Source organism: Chiloscyllium plagiosum, unplaced genomic scaffold (assembly GCF_037043375.1).
Source record: "Chiloscyllium plagiosum isolate Xiang-an unplaced genomic scaffold, Cpla_swu_hap1 HiC_scaffold_25, whole genome shotgun sequence".
NCBI lineage: Eukaryota > Metazoa > Chordata > Chondrichthyes > Orectolobiformes > Hemiscylliidae > Chiloscyllium > Chiloscyllium plagiosum.
Genome location: NW_028270163.1, coordinates 48,406,365 through 48,422,348, shown reverse-complemented (window position 1 = coordinate 48,422,348; position 15,984 = coordinate 48,406,365). Strand labels below are relative to the sequence as shown.

Genomic DNA, 15,984 nt, shown 5'->3' with positions numbered 1-15,984 from the left:
GCATTGCTCCAAAAGCTAGTTTGCTTCCAATTAAACCTGTTAGACTTAACCTGGTGTTGTGTGATTTTTAACTTTGTACACCCCAGTCCAACACCAGCATCTCCAAATCATGCTCTTTCCAGTTAGGCATTTGAGTTATAGCCAGAACACCATACCACAGAACTAATTGGATATTACTCGAAAATGGAATACCCACTTGCAAAAAGATAGTCTATTCCTTGCAGAATTTCAATCAAACTAGCTTTACTAGAAATAATGGAATGTAATAATATTTTAATATGACCACCAGACAAAATATTTATTTAGTCTTTATTTGACTCCCTACCACTGCACAATTAGAGTGCTGGAGATCATCTCAACTTTTCGCTTCGCTGCTGTTTATCTTGCAGGAATGCCAGTGTGGAAGAGCTTTAGCCAACATTTCTGTCATAGTTTCAAGCTGACTAATCACAGCTATTCTTATCTTACTTCCTTTTTGTTTGCAACATTTGTTTACAGACACTTTGTTCAAACAAAGTCCACACCCAACCTGTTCTATCTTTTCAGAAGCTGGTGGAGCTGTTTGTTTACAACTAGGGCGGCACAGTGGTTAGCACTGCTGCCTCACAGCGCCGGAGACCCGGGTACGTGCCTCAGGCAACTGACTGTGTGGAGTTTGCACGTTCTCCACATGTCTGCGTGGGTTTCCTCCGGGTGCTCCGGTTTCCTCCCACAGTCCAAAGATGTGCAGGTCAGGTGTATTGGCCATGGTAAATTGCCCGTAGTGTTAGGTAAGGGGTGAAATGTATGTAGGGGTATGGGTGGGTTGCGCTTCGGCGGGGCGGTGTGGACTTGTTGGGCCGAAGGGCCTGTTTCCACACTGTAAGTAATCTAATCTAATCTAATCTAAAATTAGAGTTTTGATTTCTTCATCATCATATTACACGATGCTCTATTCAGAGCACTGATTCTTGACTGGAATAGAACAGAATGAAGGTCTTGTGGCCCTGTGGGGAGCATCTTTGCCTCTGAGCCAAAAACTCCAGCTGTAAATCCCATGAGTACATACAGTTCAGGATTGAATGCACACTAAATGCAATGGAGGCAGAGAAGGTTGACGAAACAAATACTCGGAATGAGCAGAGTGTCTTATGAGGAAATGCTGGTCAGGTTGGATCCGTATCCACTGGAGTAGAGAAGAGTAAGAGGTGATTTAATTAAAAAATATAAAATTCTGAGGGGTCTGTACAGCATTGATGTGGAGAGGTTTTCTCCTATGGAAGAACCAAGGAATCTGGATCACTGTTGCAAAGATCACTATTTTAAAGTAGAAATTAGACTCTCTTTTTCCCTCTTAGAAGGTGGTGGAGTCCTCAAATACATTTAAGGCAGATATAGATAGATTGTTGTTAAGCAAGGTTATCAGGGATAGGCAGGAAATGGGTTTGAGGTTACAATCAAATCAACCATGATCTTACTGAATTGCAGATTGGGCCTGAGGGGCTGAATGGCCCACTTCTGCTCCTGATTTGCCTGTTCATAAGAGACTTTAAAATATAATTGATAACTTTGACTTGATTTAAGTAAATAATGATTTAAATTATGGTTGGTTTAATTGTGGTTAGTTGTTAAACATATTTGCCAGGACAAGGGCTGTGTGGCCACATCAAAAATAAGGTTATTGGTTTATGGGTTTATTTGCTGTTTTATAGATCAAGTTGAGGTGTGACAATGCTTTGTGGTAAATGGCTATTACTGAGGGCATGTGTTTTTTGTTAAAAAATGGTCTTTTGACTTTTTAGATGTAGGTGAGCCATTTTAAAAGAGATGATCTTACAAAGTGTTTCACTCGGCAAAGGATGAATCAGATGATCGTGGGAAGTGAGGTTAGTAAAATGATCATTATGTTCAAAGAAACCAATCAAGAATTATGCATTTACTGCCTTCCCATCCCAACTAGTGTGCTCCGAAAGCTAGTGCTTCCAATTAAACCTGTTGGACTATAACCTGGGGTTGTGAGATTTTTAACTTTCCCATACCAAGACTGACTAGGATTTGTTCATGTGCTACACGAATTAGATGTTCAGGATGCCGCTGATTAACAAATTAACAAGGGCCAATAAAATCTGGGTTTCAGTGGTTTGATGCAGAAGCAAGGTCAAATACAGAAATTCAATCAAAGGAACTGAACAACACACCTGTGCCCAGACAACCAGTGTCACAAATTAGCGTCTTGAAGAGGATGGACTGAAGAACATTGCTTCTTAGTTAGTATCACTTCTTTTGTACTTATGATAAACTTAATAAATTCTGTTAAGGGCAACTAAACTTTAGATTAGCTCTCTCAAAATCATTCGAGAATGGTAATTGACTTGGATCTTACAATCAAAGATGAACCCCAAAATCCTACGTCAGATGATGTTGGAGATATATATTTTTCTTTTTGAATCACAGGCCTTCAAGCAGTCATTCCCTCAGATCAGCAATAATCACCAATTGATAAATACTGCATTTCATCCTGGAAAAAAAAACACTACTCAGCAACAGCCCTGCTGCAAAATTCAACTGAACATTTTCCGCTCAGCTGTCCAAGCCCAGCAAGGCAGACCTCCACCAGGGCAATACACAGTGAAGAGAATTAGCAATTTCAGTTCACTGATAGGAGAACTTTTTCTTTAACTGTGCCTTCAGGTGTGGAATGTTTTTTTTTAAAAACAGGTTTTCCCAAAGCAATGTCTCCATTCAGTTCTCTGTTTACAGAGACTGTAAATCTTTTGGGTGATATTAGCATAATTCTAACATGATATGTCTTTTTGGATATGAAAATGCTTCTATTTTAAAGTATTTAATAATTGAATTTACATGGATGTATGCTGCAGCTGTTTCTTTGTAATGCTGGGTCAAAAGAAAGACCAAGGACAACAGAAAAATACCAACTAAATATTTGAGTTTTGGCTGTTTAATAAAATGAGTTTTAACTGAACACGCAAGCGGTAATACATTTAAAATGTTCATTATTAAAGCAACATGATCATTGAATTAATTTTTTAAAGTATTTATTTCAAACTTCTATTTATATAACATCTTTTATGTAATAAAGTATGCCAAGGTACTTCACGGAGGTGTGAATATAATAAATAATACCAAGCCACATAATAAGACATTAAGCCAGACGATCAAAGGCTTAGTCAAACAGGTGGGTTTTAAATATTGTCCAAAAGGAGAAAAATGGGAAAAAGTGACAGGCATAAGGAGAGAATTCCAGATCTTGGGCCTTATATAACTAAAAGCGTAGCCACCAGTGATGAAATAATTAAAATCGACGATGCACAAGAATTAGATTAACACAGGTACCTTGGAGGGTTGTGGAGCTAGATGAAATGAGAGAAGTGTGAGGATGAGTGGTGATTTTATAGAAGTTTATAAGGGGCACAGATAAGGTCGATAGAAAAGGTCTTTCTCCAAGGGTAGGTGAGTCCAAAACCAGAGGGCATATGCTTAAGGTGAGAGGGGCAAGATTTAAAAGGGGCCCAAAAGGCAGCTTTTTCACACAGAGGGTGGTACATGTACAGAATGAGCTGCCAGAGGAAGTGATTGAGACAGATACAATTACAACACTTAAAAGGCATTTAAACAGAGACATGAATAGGAAAGATTTAGAGGGATATGGACCAAACACAAGTAAGCGGACTAGTTAAGTTTGGGATAACTGGTCAGCATGGAGAGGTTGAACTGAAGGATCTGTTTCTGTGCTGTATGACTCTATGGAGGTATATAAATGCAAGCTGTTCGAAGTGTTCAAAGAATTGGACAGTGACAATTGCATTTGCTGGAGAGTCAGAGTGGATAAAGAATGGAGCAGGTAAAAGCACAGCAGGTCAAGCAACAGAGGAGGAGAGTCTCTTCTCCTCTGCTTCTGCTTGACCTGCTGTCCTTTTTTCAGTTCCAATCTTTATCTACTCTAAGTGTTCACATGCCTGTTTTGAACAGCTGGCCAGTACCTTGATAAATGGTCCCTACTGAGAACTATCAACCCTCCTATCAGGTCAGATATCTTTAGGTGTGCTTTGGGTAAAGCACATTATTCCTCAAAACTGTGCCTTCTTAGATCTGTTTTTGTCTCATAAACAGACACAGTGAGGTCCACTTTCTACCTCAACCACCTTGGGCATTATAACATTCCTTCAATATCACATAGGGAAGTGAGCCTAATATCAAATATCAATTATAATTGATATCATACCTTTCTGTAGTACCTCCCTATCTCAAGGCATCATACATAATACATATCTGACATCACATTTGTCCAGTTTTATGTATTAGAGAATATTTTGATGTTCATATTTTTAAAGTTATCACATTAATTTGGATATGGTTTAATGACAAGAGACAGAATGGTGGTAGATGTTTTTGTGTGACTGAAGCCTGGTGTGCAGTAGTGTACCACAGGAATGTGTACTGGGCCCTTATTGTTTGTGATATTCATAAGTGATATAGCTGAGAAGATAGGGTTATGATATGCATGTTTATGCATGACATGAAGATTAGACAAGTGGTTGATAATGAGCAAGGCGGTCTTTGGTTACAGGAGGATGTAACCAGATTATTCAAATGGACAGATCGGAGGCAGATGGAATTTAACTCTGATAAAATGTTGCATGTGGAAGAATGAATAAGACAAGGGAGCATTCAATGACACTAGGAAGCTCAAACTAACAGAGGAATCTTCGGAGTGCTAGTCCACAGATCTCTGAAGGTGGCAGAACAGGTTAATAGTGTAGTTAAGGCAGCACACAGGATACAAGCCTTTATCAGTCATGGCATAGATTATAAGAGCAGAGACATTATGTTAAAGGAGTTCAGACCTTTGGTTAGAACATAGCTCAAGTACTGTATGTCATTCTGATTAGCACACTATAGAAAGGATGTGATTGCACTGGAGGAGGTTCACCAGGATGTTGCCCAGGATGGAGCATTGCAGAAATGAAGATTATGGGCAGAATGAACAGGAAGCATCTAGTCTGCTTAGTTGAAGGGTCAATAACAAGGAGGCATAATTTTCAAGTGAAAGATGGGAGTTTTAGGGGAAATTCGAGGAAAAACTGGTTGGGTCTACAACGTGCTACCTGGAAACGTAACTTCAAGGCATCAGACATAAAACTCTGGCATCAGTTGTCTAGTTTTATGTACCAGAAAATATATTTTCAAAGTTATCACATTAGCTTGAAACCTCAACCTTTAACAAAGTACTTGGATGAGCACTTAGTGTCATAATGTTAAAAATCACACCACACCAGGTTATAGTCCAACAGGTTTATTTGGAAGCACTAGCTTTTGGAGGGCTGCTCCTTCATCAGATGGTTTGGCCACAGCGCTCCTAAAGCTAGTACTTCCAAATAAATCTGTTGGACTGTAACCTAGTGTTGTGTGATTTTTAACTTTGTCCACCCCAGTCCAACAACAGCGTCTCCAAATCTTAAAGTGTCATAACATTCAAAGCTGTGGGCCTAGTGTGGGAAGGTGGAACTACTGTAGGAAATAGTATAGACTCAAAGGCTGAATGGCCTCTTGTGTACTGTATAATTCTATGATGTTAGTTGACTGAGAGCCAACATAGGTTGGTGAGCACAAGGATGAACAATGAACATGGCTCTGTGCAAGTTTAGATGGGCAGCACAGTTCTGAACTAGTTCAGGCTTGCTAAGAGTCAAATGTGTGAATCAGAATGCAATGCATCACAGAATCCCTAGTGTGCAAACAGGTCATTCGGCCCATCAAGTCCACACTGCCCCTCTGAAGACCATCCCACCCATACCCACCCCTGTAACCCTGCATTTCCCATGTCTAATCTACATAACTTACAAATTCCTGGATCCTATGGGCAATTTCCCCTGGCCAATTCACCCTAACATGCACATCTTTGGACTGGCGGTAACTGCAGCAACTGGAGTAAACCCACGCAGACACAGGAAGCATGTGCAAACTCCCCACAGACAGTCACCTTAGGCTGGAATCCAACTGGCACTGTAAGGCAGCAGTGCTAACCGCTGAGCCACCATGCTGCCTCAGTGAGCTGAGATGGGGACAAAGTCAGACAATATTATGAGGTGGAAATATGCAGTCTTAGCTATGGTATGACTGTGGTTCTAAGCTCATCTCAGGGTCAAATAAGAAACCAAGACTGCAAACAGAGTGGCTTAGCCAGACAAGAGGAAAGTATTCAGTAGTTATGGAATGCGTTATGGAGCAGATCAAACGACCTGCAAATATGTTAAGGAGATAGCCTAGACCCTAACTTTTATCTTATTAAAAGGCAAGTATAAGGTGCTGCGTCCCAAATGTAATTCAACTGGTTGTATTACATGGCTTTAACCAAAACACACTTTATTCTTACCCTGCAGTTAAAACACAAACGAAAGAGAGAAGAATGGGTATAACTTTAATTTTATTGGAAAACTTAACAGAATAATAGATCATTTAATGACTAAAAGCAACTGTTCCAATATAGTAAATTCCCATAACCATTCCCTTGGCAAAAGCAAAGTCAGTAAAACAGACTGTCTCACGTGCAATTCTGGCATCAGAGAGAGAACCCAAACTTATAGCTACAACAGAGAGAAAGCTTCCATGACCACCTTCAAATCCCCAATAACTGCTGAAAGCTAAACTAAAACCCTGGTTCTGTGGGAACCTGACTCCACCCATTCATGCTGCTTCTATGGTTAGGTCTTTAAAAAACTCCCAAGGTCTCACAAACTGATTACTTTATTGGCTTCGAGAATACAGCTTGGTTACCTATGGCTTAAAACCTCTCAAAGAAAAGACAAAATAGACTTTTAAAGCCACAGTATAATCAAAGATGTGAAACAATGACTTCAGTTTTTCTCAAGGAGATTTTTACTCATCTACTACTTGGTGTTGGATAAGTAGTCTGCTAATTTAGCAATAGTGGAGTCATTTGAGGTAGGGCTGGATGTTGTTAGAAAACATGCACACACTAATATCTTTCTTTAGCCTAATGTCACTGGGAGATAAGATGTGGGTGAAAAATAGCAAAGAGACAATTAATGCAAGTAGCTAATATATTCAACTGAATAAGTGGATGCAATGGAACGGCAGGGGGTGATACCATTGCCATTTTTAAATAGTTACATCCTTAGTTTATATCCATGGTATTATTAATAGCACATAAGACAATCCTTTATAAAGGAGTAATGGACTACCTGTAGCATTGAGTACATAATATACAGTTTGCAAGGGCAAGGATGCCTCACTATGAAATGAATAATCTATGATGATGCTGCTAAGGATTTTCTATCTCCTTTAGTACTGTTTACAGACATAAAAGTGTAAAATAAACACGTCTCTCTTTATTTTCATGCCTACACTACATAAAATTGTATAAAGCAAATATAAATTAGTTTCTGAAATAAAAAAAAACAAACCTGCCAGCTGACTTCATGAGATACTGCTCAAGATGAATTAGAGTGTTTTCTCCTTATATTGCAACACTGATAACACTTGCAAAACAATTTAGGACATCCTAAAGGCAAGAAACACTTTCACGTTTAAGTTTTTTTTAACTATTCTTTCTCCCTTTCTAATGTTTTCATTTTTAGCCACTGCTCACTGTTCTAACCTATAATACCTTTTCTTTTGATGTCCCTCTGCTGCTGTTTTGCTCTCTTATACATTTTATGCACCCTTTGCCTCTTGTCTCCACTCTTACTTGCTAATGTCTGGTTGAAGAATGTGGCTGGGTGTCAAGATGCAGGCTACTGTTAATGGATCACGGGAGTGGCCAGAGAAATCGGCTGGAGGAGAGCAATCTGGCCAGAGCTACAGGGTGGGATTGGGGAGAAAAGATCATGCAAATGAATGCCACAGTTTAATATGCAACAACTGAATAAATTGGGCAATTCTGATATTGACACCAGCGGCTTAAGTATAATGTACTTCTTCAAAAATAACAATTGTATATCCAGTCTTTAATCAACTTAATAAGGTTTAACAATTAAAACTCTATTAATCTTTGGTGAAATAATTCCAAAACAGAAGTTATTCACATTTGATTTATCACAGGAAAGCCTAGAGAGTCGGAGGCTGAGGGGTGACCTTATAGAGGTTTACAAAATTATGAGGGACATGGAGAGAATAAATAGACAAAGTCTTTTCCCTGGGATCAGGGAGTCCAGAACTAGAGGGCATAGGTTTAGGGTGAGAGGGGAAAGATATAAAAGAGACCTAACAGGCAACTTTTTCAAACAGAGGGTGGTACGTGTATGGAATGAGCTGCCAGAGGAAGTAGTGGAGGCTGGTACAATTGCAACATTTAAGAGGCATTTGGATGGGTATATGAATAGGAAGGGTTTGGAGGGATATGGGCTGGGTGCTGGCAGGTGGGACTAGATTGGGTTGGGATATCTGGTCGGCATGGACAGGTTGGACTGAAGGGTCTGTTTCCATGCTGTACATCTCTATGATTCTATGGAGGGGTAGCGGGTAGAAATCTTCAGTTTTGGACTACATATTGGATTTGATACAAGTTAATCACAGGAAAAAAGTGTGATACATCTTTAATTATAGGCAATCAATTTAATATTCAATTGATATAAACCTGGTTACTCAAGTTGCAGGCTGAGCTTGGTGGAACTCCAAGTATATTGAACATTAATGAACTAACGGAAACAGTGTGGTTCAGCCAACCATTTTTAACTTCAGCACAATCATATTTCTTTCTGACTTGATTTAATGGTATGCAATTAATTCAAGGTAGATAAAACTGTACTGAAAACTATTCATTAGGGAACAATTAACAGTTTGAAGATATAGCCACTGTAGAACATCTTAAGCAGAGTGAGAAAATATGAAAGACAAAGAGTATGGTTACATTGACAGCAGAGGCAGTAAGATGTAGTCAAAGCTAAACAACCCCACAACCAATTGATCAGATCAAAATTTTAATTCCTGCCAAATCCAGACATGAACGGGGCTATTTAAAGTAACAAGAGGAGAAGGCTCCATAGACAACTGTTTCATAAAATGGTGCAACGCATCATGAGAACAAAAGGCTAAGCTGAAACATTTGCAACCGCCTTCAGCCAGAAATGTCAAGTGAATGATCCATCTTTATCTCCAAGGTCCCCATTATCACAGAAACCAGTCAACTTGATTCATCCCACTTGATTACAAGAAATGACAATGCACAGAAAGTCTACCCTGACAGCACCCTTGCTGCAGCACAGAAAGCTTTTGCCCCAGGAACCTCTTCCTTCCATGTAAGTAAATGATTTGACCAAGACAAAGACAGCTTAATATTGAAACCTTCAACCAGATGAATCACATTAAGTAATGTGACAAACAATGGGTGTGGGGGTTGGGAAATGCAGGAAGGTATGGAAGTGACCAGGTAAATAGGTGATCAATGCAATTCAATGGATAAGAGTACGCAGTATCATATTTTGGGGAGAAATAGAATTGAGGTATAACCAAACATTATCAAATAATGCAGGTTAACAGAAAAATCTTGCGATATGCACAGCTATATTCTTTAAAGTTGAGCTACTTCTTGAGAAATCTATTGGTTAAATGGCATTTAAGGTGAAGAATCAATTAGAACTTGTAGCACAGAAATTGGCTACTCAACCCAACCATTTGTGCTGAGGTTTATGCTCCACAGAAATTTCTTCCCAATCTTATTTCATCTCACATTTTCACTACATATTTTCATTCACTACTTTTGCAGCTATTATCTATCTGTCATTAAATACAACTATGAAGAATTTGAACAGGATAACGCTTAGGCTGTCACAGGAATGCTATGCACAATGTGCATTAGACATTGTTACCTATTAGTCATTAGAAGCATGACAAGTCTGATATCTGGGTTAAAGGCGATGCAGTTATGACAAGAATTGAAAGTTCAAAATGGATTTTTTACAGAACAGGAAAATCAAAAGATTTTCCACTGGTTGGCATATTAACTATCTTAGTATAAATTTATGGGTTGTATTGCAAGTTTAAAAACAAGCAGTTAGAATTTTTTAATGCAGTTAGCGGGAGGTTTAATTCAGGTATTTAGTGTTTGGTAAGTGAGCAGTTAAATTTGACGTATTTAGGTTCAGAAGTAGAATCAGTGTTTAAGAGGGAATTAGATAAACATAAAAATAGCATTAAAGAATTTCACAAAGAGAAGGAAAAGGGATTACAGGTGGCAGTTTGAACTACCAATGTTGAACAGTCTCCTCCCAAATTCCTAAGACTCCACGATTTCTAGTTGACATTTCAATATGGCAGGATATGAAGTGCTTTTATCAAGTCAAATAAAGAATTATTCACAAACTATTGTGAAAATCAAATCTTTATTTTCATGTATTAGTGGCTGTGGACCTAAATAGGAAAAAGACTAGTTCAAAAGCCAAGGACTGATGTGTGCACTTGTAATGTCAAGGCATACAAGGCTTTGGGTCAAGTGCTGGAAAATAGGAGAAGAATAGTTGGTGCTTGATTTTGACTGGAGCACACCTGATCAGTTGAAGGGCCTTTTTCTGTCCTGTAGATCTCTATGACTGTAGGACTTTTAAAAAAATCAAGTTACCTAATACTCATTGTAAGCGCTGTTTACAGTTGAGCTAATCCCGGGGGCTGTGTAGGAATGGGATTTGACTGGCATCAAGTAGCTGATTGATAACTGGTCATCATTTCACGGACCAATGACAAAGACCATCTGCCTGACAACAACTACATGAGTGGCTCCCAGGTCACTGAACAGTTTGGGGGTGTGAATGTTTGGGTCAGAAGCCAATGTCTCCTGGAAGGGGACCTTTTTCTGCTATGGAGAAAGTATCTGAACACGTGGAAAGCCAATTTACTCTTCCTGATTAATTACTAAAACTGTTATTTTTAACTAATAAGTCAGAAACCTTTATAAGTGTAAACTTGTCACTTTGTGCATCCTGCAAGCAAATGAAAGTACCTGAAGGAGGAAGATTGAGAAGATGGAAGACAGAGAAGCAGCAATCTGATTAGCAAAAGGATGATCTTATCAAACACTGTTTGCCTTCCCAATTTTCCCCCCCATCATTACCACTTGTTTATCTGCATGTATGCAGATGTGGGAATTTATATGTAGATTAGAATTATAACTGGTAGAGTTATATGTTGATGGTTCAGAATTGATGATCTGTAGTTGTAAACTATTTATTTACAATAAACAATCATACGTGTTAAGTCCCAAGTGGTTCATGCTCACTGTCAGCCTGGATCTAAAACAACAGGTTAAGTTGCGGATTTCTGCATACTTCTTAAAATCTTTATCTTCTGTGATGAGCCTGGAATAGCTTGATTTCCAGTGCACTACCAAGTGAGATGTAACACTATTAAAGTCTAATTTGGGAGTAATTATTGACTACAACATTGTGACTAGACCATATTCTCAGATAAAAACAGAAGAAACTCTTTTCAAAGCTTTTAACATCTGAAATAGCTCTTATTATTGCTAATTCATTCCTTGCTGTCTCCTACAGCATATCACATTTGTCATACAGCAAAACATTCAATCCAGTGCAACATCTGTCACAGTTCAACACCATTACTATTTTGAGTGGTCAGAAAGTGGAATTCAAACAAACAAACTAACACATTGACTTACAGTAGGCCACATTGATTTCTAATTCCTTCACTAGCCTGCTAAGTAAACATACTCCAAACTATTCAGGACTCTCACAATCCAGCAGCAAGGTCTTCCTCCAACTCTGTGAAGCCATGCATAGCACCAATTATGCATATTTCAGCAGCTAAAGATGCCTGCAAAAATGTAAGCATTGACTTTACTGTCTACATTAATTCCCATGGTATCTAGTGTTCATTAAATATTCAAACATGTTTCATTATTTCCAGCCTATACGTGGGATGCTGAGGAGTAAAAGGAACTTCCTTTATAATACACTGCTTGCTAGATTAATAATAAATGCTCAGAGTCCCTCTCTCAAACAGTCAGGCTTTTATGTACTTTTCTCTTAGTGGTTTAACTTTACAAACTTTTCTAGCTATTTAAGCAGTAATATATTTGCCAAGGTTTCTGGGATATGTTTCGTGTGGCATTTTATGCATACTTCAAATTTTCCTAAAACAGGTAGAATTTGTAGCTTTGGAGATTTATTTTAAAAAATTGTTCAAGGGGTACAGGCATTGCCTGTTGGGCAAGCACTTATTGCCAATTCCTAATTATCCAGACAATAATTAAGAGGCAACCACATTGCGTGGGTCTGAAGTTACATGTAGGTAACACCAAGTAAAATAGCAGAATTCTTTCTCCAGAAGACATCAGTGAATCATATCAGTTTTTATGACAATCGACAACAGTTACCTGATCACCATTCAGCTGGCATTTTTATTGCAGACTTCTACTGAGTTCAAATTTTACCATCTGTGAAATTTGAACCCCTGTGCACAAACATAAGCCTGGAGTTCAGGATTACTAATCTGGTAACATTATCACGTCATTACCTGGCAAGTAGTGGTGTTTCCTTATATCTGCTGCTCTTGTCCTTATTGATGGTAGCAGTGTTACGGACCAGACCAAATCCCCTCAAAACATATCAAGCAGATAGCCTATAGCCTAACTTTTTCTTATTTTAAAGGCAAGTGTCGGGAATTGCATTCCGGACTAAATTTGTCTGGTCAAATTTTCAGGCTTGAATCAAAACATGCTCTATTCATACACTATAGTTAAAATACAGACAAGATAGAAATAAAAGAATTGGCTTAACTTTAACACTATTGAAATAATAAAAATAATAATCTACCCATTAACTGTTCCAATATAGGAACATTCCATAAGCACACCCTTGGCAAAGGCAAACTCAGAAAAACAGATAGTCTCACATGCAATCCTAGCAGCTGGAAGATAACCCAGCTTTTAACTGTATCAAAGTAGTCATGGTTTGGAAAGTGCTATTAAAGCAGCCTATGTGAATTTTTCTAGTGTTTCTTGTAGATGGTACGCACAGTTGTCACCGTGTGAGTGTGGTAGGAGGAATGAATGCTTATAAAGGAAGTGTTTCACAGAATGAAAAGAGGTCATCCAGCCCATCATGTCCCACTAGTCATCAAACGCCTACCTATTCTAATCCCATTCCAGTACTTGTTCTGTAGCCTTGTCTGCTAGGTTTGTGGATACGACGCCAATCGAGTGGACTGTCTTATCCTGGATGGTGTGAACCTTCTTCAGTTTTGAGGGAGCTTTACTCATCCTGAGTTGTGTCTTGTAGATGACAGACAGGCCTTACAGAGTAACGAGTTGCTTGCTTCAGGATTCCTGGACTCTCACCTGTTCTGTTGGCTAGAGTTTAATCGGGCTAGTGCAGTTTAGTTTCTGGTCAATAGTAAACCCCAGATGGGGCATTAGAGACCGTAAAGTCATTGAATGGCAAGAGGCGATGGCAAGTTTTGTTTTTGTTGAAATCAGTCACTGCTGAGCACTTGTTTGGCTTGAATGGTATTTGTTATTATAGGATGGGATTACCGATCTGTGGCTGAATTTACCACATTTTTCAAAATAAACTACTCCAGATGGTAATTACATATAGGTCCCACATCTGACCAACTTGATTGAATGTTTTGAAGAAGTGACCAGGTTTGTAGATAAGGGCAATGCATTTGATGCAGTCTATTTGGACTTTAGCTTTTGGTCAGGTCCTGCAGTGGAGACTGATCGTGAAGGTGGCAGCTCATAGGATCCAAGAAAATTTGGCTAATTGGATCCAGAATTTGCTCAACCACAAGCAGCAACTTTATGAATGCAAGCTAGTGTTCATTGGTTTCTGCAGGGATCAGTGTTGAGACACTTGTTGTCCGTAATGCATATAAATTATTTAGACTTGAATGAAGGACAGTCAATCAGTAAATACATGGATTATAAGAAAATTTGGGGTGGTAAATACTGAGGATGACAGCCTTCAATTGGGGGAGAATATAGTTGAGCTGATCAGTAGCAGGTGAAATTTAGCTCAAGTGCGAGGTGACGCTCTTAGGCAGGACAAACAGGGCAAGGGAATACATGATGAATCCTGGGAAGCAGAGAGTATCAGAAGAATTTTGGTTTCCAAGCCCACTGGTCCATTAAGGTAGTGGGACAGGTAGATAAGGCAGTTAAGGTGCTATTTAGTATTCTTGCCTTTATTAGCTGAGAGTTTAAGAGCAGGGAGATTGTGCTGTACCGTTATAAAATGCTGATTAGGCCACAGCGAGAGGACTGAGATCAATGCTGGAATCAATATTAAAGAAGGAACATGATCGTACTGGAGAGGAGGAGAGGAGATGACCAGGATATTGCCATGGTTGGAGAATTTGAGTTATAAATAAAGATTGCAGAGACTGGGATAAAATAAAGAAGCACCGATGCTGGAAACCTGAAACAAAAACAGAAATAGCTAGAGAAACTCAGCAGGTGTAACAGCATCTGTGGGAAGAAAGCTGACGTAACGTTTTGAGTCATAAAGTCATAAGAGATGTACAGCATAGAAACATACCCTTCAGTCCAACCTGTCCATGCTGACCAGATATCCCAACCCAATCTAGTCCCACCTGCCAGCACCCGGCCCATATCCCTTCAAACCCTTCCTATTCATAAACCCATCCAAATGCCTCTTAGATGTTGCAATTGTACCAGCCTCCACCTCATCCTCTGGCATCTCATTCCATACACGTACCACCCTCTGCGTGAAAACGTTGCCCCTTAGGTCTCTTTTATATCTTTCCCCTCTCACCCTAAACCTATGCCCTCTAGTTCTGGACTCCCTGATCCGAGGGAAAGACTTTGCCTGTTTATCCTATCCATGCCCCTCATAATTTTGTAAACCTCTATAAGGTCACCCCTCAGCCTCCGACACAGCAGGGAAAACAGCCCCTCCCGTCATCCTTCTTCAGAATGCTCTGAACATAGCCCACTGAATCTGTGCCAGTCGCATTCTACTTTCCATGTCTTGATGTGTACCCAGTAAATTACACATTTATCCAGATTGAACTCAATTTGCCACTATTCCACTCACCTGATGAATCCATTGATATTATCCTGCAATCAATAGTATTGCTTATTATAGATTAGATTACTGTTTTAGATTAGATTACTTAACAGTGTGGAAACAGGCCCTTCGGCCCAACAAGTCCACACCGACCCGCCGAAGAGCAACCCACCCGGACCCATTCCCATAGACTTACCCCTTCACCTATCACTATGGGGCAATTTAGCATGGCCAATTCACCTGACCTGCACATTTTTGGACTGTGGGAGAAAACCAAAGCACCCAGAGGAAACCCACGCAGACACGGGGAGAATGTGCAAACCCCACACAGACAGTTGCCTGAGGTGGGAATTGAACCCAGGTCTCTGGCGCTGTGAGGCAGCAGCGCTAACCACTGTGCCACCATGCCGCCCACATTATCAAGCACACGGCCAATTTTTGCATCATCTATGACTGGTGTTGGGGGGTTGAAATAATTAAAATAATAATCTACCCATTAACTGTTCCAATATAGGAACATCCCATAAGCACTGATATAAATCACACAGAGCAATGAACCTAGTACAGAGGAACCTCGATTATCCAAATATCAATAATCTGAAAATCGGATTATCCGAAGGAGATCGCGAGGTCCCCACAGAAACATTACATCAAACACGTGTTTCCAACGGTGATCGTGTCTTTTGTTTACAGTGATTAAACAGGCACCGTCTCTAAATGACTGACCCTCCCGCCCCCTCTCTCTCCCGATACTTTCCCTGGAGTTCTACACAGAGTTGTATCCTAAACACCCCCCCCCATTTCCCCAGATAATCTAACAAGGCAGATATGGAACCTCTCAAAAGATTGCAGTAAAATGTTGTGTGTGTGGCTGTGCGCGCGCTATTTGTAGACTTACTCCACAAAGGAAGCTGCAGCACAACTCTTGTTGTTGGGGTACAGTCCAGCTGCCTAGGAGAGGTGGATGGGATCTGGGGGCAGT

General features: G+C 39.7%; 1 protein-coding gene and 1 long non-coding RNA gene across 2 annotated transcripts in view; one reads left to right on the top strand and one right to left on the bottom strand.

Annotated features, from left to right (window-relative positions):
• Window positions 1-15,984, bottom strand: part of rptor (regulatory associated protein of MTOR, complex 1) — a 397,195-nt gene that overhangs the window by 26,986 nt on the left and 354,225 nt on the right. The window lies entirely within an intron of this gene.
• On the top strand, window positions 1,112-3,095 carry LOC148145334 (uncharacterized). The gene is made up of 3 exons (XR_015761432.1): window positions 1,112-1,187; window positions 1,782-1,865; window positions 2,434-3,095. It is a non-coding gene; the product is annotated as an uncharacterized LOC148145334 (long non-coding RNA).